We start from the raw sequence: 14,126 nt of genomic DNA on the forward strand, positions 1-14,126 counted from the left end.
CTGTTGCTTACAAGCAAAACCACTCAACATCCGAACATGCCCAGTGCTGAGTTTCCTTTTGGTACCTATACAAGGGAAAGAATTTAAATAGAAAAAGCGCCTCTTCTCCTCTCCTCAAAAATTGATGCAAAAATAAAGGAAACTTAAAAGCACTTTTAGGAAATTAATCTATTGGTGTGTTTGGGCCCGACACCTTTGTGTAACCTCCCGGCCTCCCGCAGAAAAGGCTGGGCGGCAGGACCCTTTCCCACCCGCAGAACTGGGGGCGGAGGAGGAGCGGGGCCTCATGGGAGAAAGAAGAGGCGACCTGAGCGTGAGTTCTGGAAAAGCCAGGACACCCAAGCATCTTCCGCGTCACCGCACCCCCAGCCCCAGCCCCAGATGGATCATTCCCCCAAAATAAATAAATAAGTCAAGTCTCAGCTCCGGAACGGGCGGTGAAGTGTGCGCAGCACACACCTGAAGGCTGAGCTGTGATTCACCGCTGAATGGAAACACTCCAAGGAAGTCAGTAATTACTCTTTGCAGGGACGCTGTTTGTTGTGGAGGAAAAGAACGCCACTGGGATGCCGCACTCACCTAAAACCTTAGTAAATGAAATTTATGAGTTTGCATTCATTTGATGAATTACTACAACACACACCTGTTTGACTTCACGTAGTGCAGTGACCTATCTAGGGAATGGTCAACCACTACCTGCCAAGGCATACCTGGCATTTACATAACAAATGCAGATTATTTCCATTCCAAGTGCCTTAGAACTAGAAAGGAAAGAAAAGGAGAGGCTTAATCAACGCTATTGTTATTTATTTTCAAGAAAGCATGCTATTCAAATAACTCCCAAAGCCACAAATGCTTGTATAAATGGATATAAAGAAAGAAAATGGAATTTAAATAGGCTGCCTTATATCTGTTGTGTTATGGCAAGAGATAATAAATTTGAAAAAGTTATCTTTGATAAAGTTTGAAAAAAAACTTATCTTTTAAGCAAAGATAAGTTGTGAAAAATGGTTCAGTTTATCCAATAAATATTGGGAACAAACTTGCTTACAGAAATATGAGGATGAAGAGAAGGGAAGGGAGAGATGTGAGAGGAAACCATGGGTTCCTCTTTATCTAATATTTATAATCAACAGGGATATTTTCACCCCAAGGACTCAGAGTTTAGGGTAATAATTCTTGTACAGGGTTTTCTTATGATTATCTCCTCCCATTCTCACAGTCATTCTGCAGATATTGAAAAGCACAAAGGCAGGCACATAAGGTGATACCTCCTCACTTTAAGAGTGACAGATTACAGTCACCAGATACTTAGGGGTTTAGTCTAGCATTTTTTTTGTCCCATACTATGTCATTTCTTCTTTTCAAAAACATTTAAATTACTGCCTCTCTGAAAGCAGAGCATTCACCTTTAACAAGGCTGAATGACATAAAGCTAAGTGGCTGTATGACAATATTGCTTTTCATGGTAGAAACATAAATCCTCTTCAGATTTTCTTTTGATTAGTGAAAACAGATACAAATGTAAGTCTCTGGTAAAAGTAAAGTGGCAATATTCTATTTTCCACAAAGTTGGAAATATGGATATTTAGGTATTTTTTAAAGGTTATCACTTAGTATCCTGTTCCAGAGGAGTTTCTGGACCTCAGTCCTATTAATCATGTGGGCTGGATGTCCTTTGTTTTGCCCACTATCTCATGTACAGGATGATGTTATATAGGACATCCCTGTCCTATATAACATCTCCCAGTCAACTGTGGCAGTCAACAATGCCTCCAGATATCACCAAATATTTCTGAGGGAAAACCACTCCTGGTGGAGACCACTGCTATAGATAAAGGCTTGCTTTGAGAAAAATGATATGTTAGCATATTGGTTGAGAGCAAAATAGCTTGGGTTTGAATTCTTGATTCAGCACTTATTGTGACTGTAGGCAAGTCACTTAATCTCTTCCCAATCCCTTTATTTTATGGGGTCTACCTCTAAGAGGTTGACATACACAAATGAAATAATGTACACAAACCCCCTCATGCAGTGTCTACACCACACTGCACACAAATGTTGGCAATATGCACAACCTAAATGAAAACCAGGCCAAGACGCGGAAAACTAGAGTGGAGGGTACCCTGAAACTGTGCCCTCTATTTACAATGATACTTCCAACATAACTCTAGTGAAGAGGTGGTCACACTGTTACAACTACTGGTTTCTTTACTATTAATCTGTGACTTCCTTGAGGCTACCTCTACGTATTATTATTGATTCCTCTAGTTCTAAAATCTGATCAGTTCCTGATTTATATAAGCATTTAATAATGCTTTGTGAATGGAGATATAAGATGTCCAGGTATTTACCCTTTTTTATGACTATCTATACCCATGCTCACAGTTCCTCTGCAGATCCTTGAAAAGCACAAAAGGTAAATAGGTAAAGTACTATCTACTCATCTTTCTTCTAAGATGCCCTGAAATCAGTATTAGTCAATTGATTCTGTCAAGACTGAATTCTGAAGTACACCCACTTACTCATTTTACCTATATTTACAGCCATAAACAGAAGTGGGAATATTCCTTAGACCAATTCAAGAGAAAAATTTTTTTTAAGTGTTATCTCCTCCATGCCCAGAGATAAGCACAAGGAATAACTTTTTGTTTACTTTTAGGCAAATTTGAATATAAGAGGGATTAGTACATATAAAAAACTACCAGAGAAGATTAAGAAGCTAAGAGGAGATTGAAAGTGCGCCTATAATTATGAATTGAAGAAATTCTGTACTAAAAGTAGAGAAGAGAAGATGTAGGGAATAAGTAATAGCTGTTCTAGAATATTGAAATAACTACAATATAGAGCAGTCTTTCAAACCAAAGACAAAGGCTGAAACAGAAGGGAGGACACTGTACAGGGATGTGTGAGAAGAGGTACCTGGAAGGAGAGGCAGTGATCTAGACATAAACTCCATATAATTTCAAAACCTAATGCCTATACTACCCAGCAGATGAATATAACGCTCTATGGCCCTTCTAGAAAAGTCTGGATTTTAGAAACACCCATGAAGATGATAATGACCAAAATGGATAGATTAATGACATAAATACTTATTTCTTCTCATGATTAAATGATATACTGACCTGTATACAACATATGTCATTACTATCTCCATTCTCTACATTTTGAAATATCCACCATGGAAATCCTCAAAGGGATGGTTAAAGATGGAATATTTTTAATTATGTATACTTTAATATTTTTCCCCCTTTATAGGCATGGTAGTATTTGGGTTGTTTCCAAAGTAAAATAATAATAATAATAATAATAATAAAAATAGGTGAAGAGCATGAGGAGCCAGAAATGAACTAGTTAATATAGTGAAAGTCGTTGATATATTCCCACACTCATAAGATAAGAGAAGGCGTGATACTGAAGTATAACTTGTCTTCTGACCTGTTTAACTTGATTTGGGAACCTATGATTCAGAAGGTAATGCACTCAGTAAACACACGAATTAAAATTGTCAGAACTCCTGACATTTTCCACAGACAAAATAATTACATGGACTGAAACTAGAGTACAGTTTAGCTACAACTATAGTAAATGCCTGACTATAGAAATAAGAGGGAATTGAGATTACTGAAAAATTTTAAAACTATACCTAGTAGATCAACACCCAATTATTTAACAAGGTTTTCTACCTATTGCACAACAGCTAAACCTACATGTCAATGGACAAGCTTTATAATTCAAAATGCTCACTTATTTAATCAGCATGTTATTATCAATCATTGTTTTTAATGAGAAATGTAAATGAAAGTCAAAATAAGCTTGCCATACTACTGAAATGGTAGCTTAGGACATGAATATTTAAAGAAAAGATACAATTATTTGGTTGACTCTCCCTTTATATGGAAAAAAAAAAATCCAGGTCCTTTTCACTAACTTCAATTCTCCTGTCTACTCCCATTGTCTGTCCCATGCCATTTAGTAGGTTTCTCCCTTCCCTCCCCTATATATAATACTGTTAATACCCCCAGAGCATTGCCTTGAACACAGACATTGTGGGAGACTAAGTTTTCTAGTGTAGATGGGAGTCAGGGAATCTGTCATCTTCTGGTACGTAACAATCTAGTCACAGGCCATGTCTATGAGAAGATACTAAGGAAAATGGGGTTAATAATGAGTTCCCAGAAATAACCTAACAAGTGTTGGCTTAGTCTGGGGATTTGGTTATCAACTAGCTTTGACCTCTTTTTTGCTCCTGTCTTCAGAGCACCTCCCAAAGGCAATAAAATATATAAGACATTGTTAAATGAAACAGAGAATACACAAAGAAATCAAAAGATATCCCTTGCTCATGTATTAGAAGAATTAACATTGTTAAAATGACCATCTTACTCAGAGATAAGCAGATTCAATGCAATCCCTATTCAAGTTTAAGTGGCATTCCTCAAAGAAATAAAACAAACATTATTGAAATTTATATGGAATCAATAAGAACTTAAGTAGACAAAGCAATCCTGGCCAAAAAAAAAAGAGAGGAAAAAGTACAAGAATGAAGGTACCATACTTCAAACTATATTACAGAACTAGTACCATCCAAGCAATATGGTATGAAGATAAAAGTAAACACAAATATAAGTAGAATAAAACTGATGAAGGAATGGAGGGGGTGGCTGAGCAGGGCTGGACTGGCCCGCGAGGGCACACCGTCTCCCCCCCCCCCCCAAGTGCAGGGTGGGTTGGGGGGGGGGAGTGTGCATTTGGGGTTGGTTAGATGATGGGAGTGGTGTGGCCCAGGCTGATTGGATCTGGAGCACCAGGAAATGAGACATCTATTCCTGGAAACCTGTCACTGGGTGGTTGAACTGTGACCCAGGCTGTGATGTCTGTTAATCCTTGAATCCATTTGCTAAGTTGAATCTGTGTGGGCTCTGACGTGTGTAACAGCCAACAAGGCCAATATATTCCCTGACTTTCCTTTGGTCGGGGTCTTGCCTGAACCTGCGTGTCCGGCAGGGTACGGCTTGACCCTGGCTAGCCAGGCCAATAAACTCTACTTTGCAAATTGCATTCTTGTGTGACACTGTCTTTCGCAGTAATCGAGTTCTCGGACCCTAACACTGAAAGCCTAGAATCAAATCCATACTTGCCCGGATAGTTAATCTACAGCAAAGGAGTCAAGAGTATACTTTGGACAAATAAAATTCTCTTCAACAAATGCTACCAGAAAAGTGGACAGCCATATACAAAAGAATAAAACCATACCTCTATCTCATTTATTAAACCAATATGGATTTAGCATTTGGACATAGGGCTTGAAATTACAGAAGAAAATACATTGTCTTCACCAATATCGCTGGGGACATGGTTATAACACCAAGGGAAACAAAAACAAAAATAAGCAAATGGTACTATATTAGACTTGAACGCTTTTGCACAGTGAAAGAAACTATCATTAAAGTTAAAAGACACATTACTGAAGGGGAGAAAACATTTGCACATCATATATATGACAAAGATCTACAAAGAACTCGTAGGTCTTAACAAAATACACATGACACAAGCTATGCAACCTCCATCGACTGACGACGTATTCCGGATGGAGACAGAAATGCTCTGAAAAATCAGACTTTCCACACTAACTTATGTTATGACCTCCCTTTTTTTGTATAATCATAATATCAAAATATTCTGAGCAACCTTCAGCTTACAATTGGATTACCTCAGCCTCAGAAGGCGCTACCTGGCCCTGACAAGCAACTACTGCACCAGGGTGAGAAATTCCTCTGGAAGTCAACAGTCATTAAACAACTGGCTGATTAATAAAAACAAATGGCTGTTCCCCCAAAGTCTCTCTCACTGCCAGACTGAGGAAAACCCAAATCTTATTACTCTATCTCACATAGCCTTCTATTCAGTTTCTAAATAACCACTCAAGCTTTCTACTAGCTAGTCTTTGGATATGGAAATTTACCCAAATTGCCTATGCAGAGCTAATCTAGACTTCAAGAAAACTCACTTAAACTTTCTAACAAGTTTTTCAAAGAACCTTACCTTAATTTGATTTACAAGAAATTTCCTCTTCCTGACCTCACTTTACTTTACCCCCTAGGATGTCTCTACAAGAATAAAAGCCATTAAGTAATAGATAATGATTAAGGGACTTTATTTTGGGTTAATCTTCACTGTGGTAAATGTAGTCATATTAGTCTTAAACTTTGTGAATCTATGTACCTGTTTAACCTTGATAGATTGATTTTAAAAATCTCAACTAAAGGTCAAAATGACCCCAGACTATTAGCAAAAAGGTGATTGTAATCTCAGCACATTTCATATGCTAATGTCATCCCTCAGCCTGCTTGAAGTGTATAAAATAAACCTCTGCTAAAGGCAGAGCAGGAAGACTTGCACCCAACTCCCATTCCAGTGTCTTCCTCGCACCTGCTCCCCTTTTTTGCCTTTTTCCCCCTTTTCTAGGAATCTCCGCTCCCAGAAGCCATTCCCACCTTGAGACCTTGCCTGTTTTGTCCTCCAATAATCAGTGATCGGGGACAAAGAGTCTCCAACTCACATACATACACATACAATAAACAAATAATAAGGCCAAAGAGCTAAGCAGACTCTTTCCCAAAGACATGGAGATGGCCAACAACCATGTAAATGTGCTCTCTGTCACTTATTATTGCAAAAATATAAATCAAAACCATGGGATACCATTTCATAGCTATAAAGCCCATATCAAAAAAAAAAACAACACAGAAACAACTAGTATTAATGAGTATTTGGGGAAAAAAGGAACCCTAGTATATTGCTGGTGGAATGTAGGCTGACTTAGCATATGGGGGTTAGCACAGTAGGGGGTTAGCACAATATGGGGGCTTCCACAAAATAATAAAAATTGATCATATGTATAAGCAGTTTCTCTCCTTGGCATCTACTTGCAAACAAACCCACAAAAAGCCCACTAATTTGAAGAGATGTGTATGCTCCTAGCACAGCAGTACTATTTACAATCAGCATATTATGGAAATAGTCTTCAGGCCTAATGACACACATTCAGAAGGAGAAAGGTAAATATTTGATGGTTCAACAGTATATAGAATCTAGAGAAACATTTTCTTTCAGACAAAAAACCATAACTGAAACATTAAAACTGAGGCTACCCAATGGGTAGAGTAAGGGTAAAGAACAATGCCAGAAGGGGACCCAAAGGATTGTGGTTGAGGACAATAGTTGCTTTGGAGGTGGGTGTGGTGTGGTAACATACATCTGAAGAGGTGTGACCTGAATCATAAATAGTGTTGTGAACCAATGTTACCTCACTAAAAAAGCAGAAGAAATAAAGCTGAAAGACTGAGCTAGAAATAGGAAGAATGGTATACCAGTTGGGGACAGGTTGAAAACCACTTTTCTGGCATTATTAGATAATGTTCCCCCTTACTTGACTATGAAGGCTATTAAAATGATCTATGAAAATTAACTGAAAACCAAGAGGTGGATAATAAGGAGGGTTAGATTACCTTGGGAGTATTAAAACTTTTTTTTTAAACAACATCACAAGATAATAGAGATTCAGATTTCTAAAGGGAATAGACAAACAAAAGAAATAAAATAAAAATTGATTTGTCTCTCTCAATAGGTTGCATAGAGGGCTACATAATGCCATGAGGCAGGCTCAACGTTAAGGCTCCAGATGGGAAAGACTGGTCAAAATGGGGAAGCATATAACATTTTCCTCAAATATTCGCTGGATCCCAAAGGAATCAGAGATCAGAAAATGTAGCAAGTAACCCAAACTGTACAAAATCCAAGAGGGGCAAGTAAATATTTATGGGAAATTAAGCAATTCCCCCAACACAGCGATGCTCTGATTCATTCACAGGTAGCACATGCACAAGAGCAGGCCAGCGTGTAGGGCTGGGGAGGGTTTCAGAATTTCAGCTATTGCACATTATCCTCATACTCTATCCTCTGACTTTCAGGCAGAAAGGGTCTTGGAGAAACACCAAAGCTTAGTCTGACAGTTTCCTGGGAGAGGAGTTTGACAGACTGTCCTCATTGTGGGTAGGGGCTGATGTCATTCTGTAGGAAGGAGACTGCTGGGAGAGAGGCTGAGGAAGGTCTATCTCCCTGCTAAATCAATAGCCTGTATGATCGAAAACTACACTGATTTTTAATGGTTAAGCATTCCAATTATGGAGTAAAGAGCAGTGCTTAAATATCACTGCTCCATCTTACAAATAGGAAAGCTAACTCCTGTCTTGCTTTAAGACCAAACTTCCTTGTCGCTCCCTCTAGAAAACTGTTTTGTAAGCTTTCAGTTCTTCACTGGGTTAGGTGTCCCTCTACTGTTCTACTTCATAGAGCTAATACAGAGAAAAGGTTCTTCCAGTGTCAAAATCAAAATCTATTTGTTTGTATATCCGTTCCCCTTAGAGTAAGCACTCCTCGAGGACAGGAGCTATATTTCTTTCATCTTTAAATCCTCACAACATGCATTAAGAACAGGGAAGGGAGATTTTCTCTGGACTAGAAAGATACTTGGTAGCAGTTAGGTCTAGAATCCTGAAACTTTGAAAAGTGACCCTGAATATATTTTGGAAAGTTTTATTCTGTCTATTCCTCTTTGAGTTTCTTAAGTCCTTTCCATTTTCTACATATGCTGTACCTGTTAGGAAAGTCTAAATACCACAGATTTCAGAATCTTGGAAAACAACGACCACACTTATGTAGCTGTATGTGCGTATATTGTATGTGCGTATATATGACTGTGTATATAACTAGCTTTCTGTGAAATGTTAAATGCTTTTTGAAGGTCAACAGTGACACTGTATTACTAATCATTGCATTAGACTCTTGATCTAGTGTTAACTTCAAGGACATGGTGTTTCCTGATCCAGAAGCTTAGGTCTAAAGTACATCATTTCTCATCCAGCTCCTGAGCATGAATTACAGTGCAATTATAAAAGTGTCAATTTAGTCTAAGTGGGTCAAGATGGTTATATTGAGCCCTTTAGTAGCTACACTAAGAACTTTCTGTAATATAAGATTAAAGTTAATTTATCAGTTCTTGTTTTCTTGAATATTTTTCCAGGTCAGAAATGGAGAGTGATGGAAAATTAACCTACATAGTAAGAGTTTCCATCAGAGTACCACAGAAGGAGCATATATAAAAGAGATGGAAATCTGTGCTTCTGTAACAATTACAGAATGCTATCCCCATGTTAAAGTTGACTCAAATTACTCCAGAAATCAAAGGATAAGATGTCACTGAAGACATATATTTTTTAGCCAGGAGTACATGCAAGCTTTAGTATCTATCCTGTATGCTATTTATAGTAATACAGTTTTAAAAGAAATATTACTTCACAGAAGAATAAATAATTAGGAAAAAAGTATTAACTGTAATTATCATATAAATACAATTAAGACCTCAATCAAATATTTTTACCTGGTTAACTGACAGAGATTAAAAAAGATAATATTCAATGTTGATGGAAGTGTCAAGAGAAGCAAGACTCTCTAACATAGTTCTGGAAAGGAAACTAAAGAATGAAAACACACACAACATATCATATGCACACATATATACATATAAACATGTATCTCTATGTAAACACACACATATAAATACACATGATATATATATGTAATATATACATACACACATATATTTTAACTCTGTCAATATACTAGAAGTTATACAAATATAATCAGGTACATGCACAAAGATCAAAATACAAGGGAATTAATTTCAGATACATTATAAAAGCTTAATATTGAGGAGAAACCCAAAGAAACAAGGGTATTTGTTGATAAATACTGAAACAACCCCAAATGAAATATTATAAAAATCACTTTGGTAGCTGGAATGATAAATATCAAAGGTATTCAGTTCAGTTCCTTGGAGCCTGTGACTGATACCTTGTATGTCAACAGGAATTTTGCAGGTGTGATTAATTAAGGATCTTGGAATGGGGAGTGGATAGATTCCTAAACTGTGTGGGGTCTAAATGTAGTAAAAAGTATGTTACAAGAGGGAAGAAGGGAGAGTCTGAATGCAGATGATGGTGATATGACAACGAAGCAATATACTAGGCTGCTGGCTTGGAGAACGGAGGAAGGGGCTATGAGTAAAGGAATACAAGAAATGCAGTCTACTGACTGGAAAAAAAATGAAGAAAATGCATTCTATCCTAGTGTTTTGAAGGGGGTTTAACACAGGTGACACCTTGATTTTATCCCAGTGAAACTGATTTCAAACTCTGGAAATACAGAACTTTGAGAGAATAAGTATCAGTTACTCTAAGTTACTTTGTTGTAATTTGTTACATAAACATAAGAAACAAAAGAGATGTTTTTAAAATACGCAAAAGTGGGAAATGCAGACATACATGTGAACAACAAAAAAGGGGGACATTTTATGATCAAATTGATTAACTATATATATGAATGTATATGAATAAAAAAGATGGAATCAAAGTCTTTTTAGTGGACATCTATAAACACAGAATTATGGATGATTGTATTCCTCTTTATGGTTTTAATGCATTTTTAATGAGTCTGATTTTTTAATTAGGGAAATAAACTTTAATTTCCAAAGCTACCCATTTGACAGTCTTGATACCATGGCCTAGAATTCTTGTTCAAGTTCCTGAGATTTGAGAATACTTTGAAGAGTTTACACCTTAAGAACATATACTTTCATTAGAAGACTTTCCAAAAAAAAAAATTGATTTTTTTTGACAAGCAAAATAAAATGCACATGTATAAATTCTACAAATATTAGAAATAAACACTAAGATTACTTAAAAATCATAAGTCTTTGTACTCCTAGTGATTTTATAATACAAACATGAAAAACATCTGTTTTCTAGACATAAGTCCTTACTTGTCTATGGCAAATGGGCATTTTTCAATGCTGACTGGGTTATAAATCTATATAGTACATTGGTTTTGGTGGAATATATGTTATTATTTGCATACTGGTCAGTTTGTGCATTTTGTGTGAGCAATTTTGAATTCCAGACTTGCTTTCTCTATTCACTGTATATGACAGCCTGCTTCTTCCATTGCTCACAGGAAATACTCAATTTTAATATTAGCCAAAAATTTATAGTAAAAATAATGTTCTTAATTATAAATAATTATATCAGTTATAATTTAGAATTCCTTCACCTCTTCCTCTGACATAAGCAGATAATATCTGCTGCTTTATTGCCTTAACTTAGCTAATTCATGAGAAATGAAAGTCAAAGACTTAGTTTCTGGGACCAACCACAGAAAGACTCTTTCAACCAATGTATTATCATGCTTGTTATAGGATATATTAAAGTTCACAGTTATTAACATCTTTCAAAGGAAGTTATTCCATTTAATCAAAACTGGAACAACAGCCAATCTTACCATCAGATACAGGGACAGACGGGTGATGGGTGAGTATCAATCACTGTGAGAGAATTGTCTTTATCAGTGGCTCTTAGGGAATGGCAGAGTAATCGGTTGCTTAAAGATGTCCATTGGTTCTTGGAAACTTGACTTGCAATAAAGAATTGGAAAGCAGATCCTTGAACAATATCCTTTCAACATCAGCCAAGACTGTTGATTTTTCACCAAGATTTTAACAAAAGTACACGATTCATATGTACATGCTGTACATACAGAATCATCAAGAGTGCTAATAAGCAAGGAGAAAACTAAAACAAGGCCAGATGACCTATACAAAGCAGAAACAGAAAACTGATCTGAAAGCACAAACCATATTTTAAAATGACAGGAAAATACTCTAGATTAGATATTCAGAAGTTAGAAAAAAGTTTTCACTGTACATAAAATGATTAAAAAAAATGGCAGATTTCCAGATTCTTCCCTATTGACTACATTCTGGTTGTGGCTTCCACTACCTCTTTCCTGGATTCAAGCAACTCCTTTCCTGCTCCCCACCCCAAACTATTCTCCAAGTTGCCCAGCTACATGTATATATAATTATTTATTAATAACTCTCCCTAGCAGTGACTTCTGCTTGCTCCAGGATTCCTTCAATATTTCTATCCTATCATCATCGAATTACTTAGAGTGTTTTGTTAGAAATATAGATTTGGCTTTTCTTTTCCATGAAGATGGCACACAACATAAAGAAAGAAGCCTCTGTCCTCTCGAGCCCAGGCCAAAGCACAAGAAAGCTGTGCTGGGAGGCACCCACAGCCCCAAGCAAAGGAGATCTGCATGTCATCTAACTTTTGGGATCCAGGAAACTAAGACTCCAGAGGCAACTCAAATATCCTTGAGAAAGTTCCACCAGAAAAAAAACCAACTTGATCACCTGTCCTCATCATCTTCTCTCTGACCACAGAGTCTCCTGGAGACAACAACACACTTGGGTTTATGGTGGGTGCTAAAGACAGCAAGCACCAGCTCAGATAGGCTGTGAAGAAGCTCTGTGACACTGACAGGGCCAAGATCAGTACCAGGATCAGCTTGATGGAGAGAGGAAGATGTATTTTTTAATGGTTCCTGACTATAACGTTTTGGATGTTTTCCACAAAATTGGCTACTTATAAATACAATTCTTTTTCACCATAAAGAAATGCAGATTTGGAGAGGATTTCTATCAGTGAAGCCCAGGAATCTGTATTCTACCAAAGGACCACAGTATTCTCATGCACATTAAAATTTGAGAGGTACTTCATAGGAAAAGCAAAACCTCTTTTTTTTTTTAGATTTATTTATTTGTGCATACAGAACTGGGGTACAGGCCAGAGGCTCAGGGGCGGCGAGAGGCTTCACCAGAGACAGCGTAGGGAACAGAACAGGCAGATCAAGGAAGTACACTGCTGAGGGGAGCAGCAGGCGGGTCAGGAGAGGTCTGCCACGCCATGTGGTCACCTCTGGGGCAGGCGGGAATCGAACTCATGCTGAAGTGGCTTTAGCTTCTTAGTGCTGTGCTTTAACCCGCTGCGCCACCAGGGAGGGCCAATCAAAACCTCTTTAAATGGAATAATTTACAATGCAATCTTTTGTCATCCCTCCTGCTTCATCCTTTGACGCATGTCTGTCCCCTTATGGTTTATGCTCCAATAATAGTAAAATATGTACTTGTCAGAAATACTGAATTACCTTAAGCTCCCCAGCTACTGTAGCTCTGCCACACCTCATTGCCTTTGCACATCCTGTTCCTGGGTCCTAGAGTTTCTACTTCTGTCTGGAAAACTTCTGTTCGTATTTCACATGTGAGCTGTAAGGTTACATTTTCTGTGAGTTTGCCTGGATTTCTCGGCAAACATGTATTTCCCCATGTATCTTCACTAAATTTTCGTGAAAATGCTTCTTTTAGAACAAGCAGTCCTTCCATGGCAGCATGATTGTGTGTATATAGGTCAGATTTCCCACTAAACTTTAAAGATCTCCAAGTCCAAGGACAACTTCTGTTCATCCAGTACATACTGGATATTCAGCACAATGCGTGGATGCACACATATTATTTTCTAAGGTTACTGTTTTCTTTTTTTCCAATTTCTTCAATTTCCACATTCAGGCCTTTGGAGAGTTGCTTCCAAAACCACGCAGTATTTTGTCAATTGGTTGGATGATTTTTCTTTCAAGGACTGTCATCAGTGGCAATTTTTATAATGATTAATAAAAGAACAAGAAAAATTTAACCCTATTAGTTGTTTATGTTTTTTCACAAGTATGGCTGAAATAAAGTGTGACTTTGTCTTCCCTGAAAAGGGTGTTAAAAATGGTATTTTAGGTAGGATGACGTCCTCAGGTTGGAGACGCAGTCCTTTTAGGACATGATCAACACACACACTTCACTACAGGGAACTGATGAGAGCTGAGGGTACTTTAGCAGTGGGGCTCAAAGGCTCAATATGCTGGCTATCACCATGTAACCTGGGCTCCTGGCTAAGGTGTGTCAACTTCTTAGCAAGACCTCCCAGTGCATGCATGAAGAGCTGCAAAGATAAACAGACACAGCCAATCTGTATGACATCTGCCTATCAGTCTCCTCTCCCAGAATTCCTTTCTCTCTCATAAATGCCTATTCTGACATCTTAATCATGTCCATATTTCAGAGACAACCATGGATTTGATATTGTTGAAGATGTGACTATCCATCTGGATTTATATTC

The 14,126-nt window shown here is 37.5% G+C and overlaps 1 protein-coding gene across 1 annotated transcript in view; it reads right to left on the reverse strand.

The window, feature by feature from the left end:
• MAST4 (microtubule associated serine/threonine kinase family member 4) overlaps positions 1-14,126 on the reverse strand; it is a 529,678-nt gene that overhangs the window by 157,586 nt on the left and 357,966 nt on the right. The window lies entirely within an intron of this gene.

This window comes from Condylura cristata, unplaced genomic scaffold (genome assembly GCF_000260355.1).
Source record: "Condylura cristata isolate star-nosed mole 26May11 unplaced genomic scaffold, ConCri1.0 scaffold00007, whole genome shotgun sequence".
Taxonomy (NCBI): Eukaryota; Metazoa; Chordata; class Mammalia; order Eulipotyphla; family Talpidae; genus Condylura; species Condylura cristata.